General features: G+C 40.4%; 1 protein-coding gene across 1 annotated transcript in view; it reads left to right on the top strand.

Annotated features, from left to right (window-relative positions):
• Positions 1-855: 855 nt before the first annotated feature.
• The window catches only part of ESD (esterase D), a 20,736-nt gene continuing 20,273 nt past the window's right edge, over positions 856-1,318 (top strand). The window contains exon 1 of the mRNA XM_010854643.1: positions 856-1,008. The gene's annotated coding sequence lies outside the window, so the exon portion shown is untranslated. The remainder of the gene's footprint in view (positions 1,009-1,318) is intronic.

Here is a 1,318-nt window from a genome sequence, read left to right as displayed (position 1 = left end):
TATAAATTATAGCTGTATTCATGTTGAGTAAAAGGTATTTCAAATTTCACTTGTGGTTATCATCACACTCTATCAACCCAAGAACCTTTCAATAGAAGACTTCATGTCACAGTTCTTAGGCTAGTCTGCACCCCACAGCAATCAATTTATCAAATAAATACCCTTAACTCTCTCCAAATATTTCCTATCAATTTTAAATAACTTGCAAGTTTGGGTATTCTATTTTAGTTGTGAAACTCAGTTTGAAGAAAATTCCCTTTTCAGTAATTTATATTAAAAAATAGTAGAAAGTAAACTGAAATTTTCATTTCAATGCTTTCTCAGAATATAAACATCATTTTGATTAAATAAATACTATCTTCAGCCTGAATTCCACTGGATCCACAGCTCCTCAGATTAGTTCAATCCACAGCTGGCTATGGCCAAACGGGCCTGAGCCACCGGAAAATTGCTGACGGGTAATCTCCTGTGTGGCATCTATACTTATAACAACAGTTCCAATTACCACTCTTTCGTGAGCAACAGTTCACCTACCACTGCTTTCAGACATCATTTGCACTGAGTGCCTAGTGTAAAACGGAAATACGGGGGCCCTTTCAAAACTCATTAACAATGTGGCATAGCAATCAATTATACTAAGCGCAGGTCCCTTTTGACGTCCTGTTCCACTGGGCATGTTGCATGCCCCAAAAGCCAGCCTTGTCTTTTAGAAGATGTCATTAAAATTTCTCAGTCTAACTATTGGCTAAAAAAACTTTTTTTAAGCTTTTTATGTAATCATATTTAATTTCCTCAATGGGCAAAGTACACTAATGATCAATTTGGTTAAAACAAACAAGCAACAGAAAGAGGTCAAGCAAGTATTTGTTGTTATGTCAGCAACCAGCAACTATTGTTGCTCAATTCATCTAACATTGAGAGAAGGGAGAAAACAGGACACTGGCGAAGCTCCTTCTATGTTTCCAGCACAGATTTTTTAAATGGCTCCGACTTCACTCCAGCAACCAAGTAGGTGAACTGGAAAGATGGGGATGGTGGGGGGCTATGGACTTGAAGTTATCTCCTGGTTTCTAAAAAAACTTCAAAAGATTACATGAAAACATTTTACACGAGTTAAGTGGGGGCCAGAGTTCAGGTTCACTCAAGCCTGGGCATTATCCTGCGTCCTCCGGGACGAGTTTGGAGGGAGGGAGTCGGGGAGGGTGGGGATAGGGGGAAAGGCCTGTCCTTGACGTGGGGGGCGTCTTATCTTACGACAGGGGGCTGCGGGCTAAGTTGCTTCAGTCGTGTCTGATTCTTTACGATCCCATGGACTGTA

This window comes from Bison bison, unplaced genomic scaffold, assembly GCF_000754665.1.
Source record: "Bison bison bison isolate TAMUID 2011002044 unplaced genomic scaffold, Bison_UMD1.0 scf7180017864345, whole genome shotgun sequence".
Taxonomy (NCBI): domain Eukaryota; kingdom Metazoa; phylum Chordata; class Mammalia; order Artiodactyla; family Bovidae; genus Bison; species Bison bison.
This window is presented reverse-complemented; position numbering and strand designations above follow the sequence as displayed.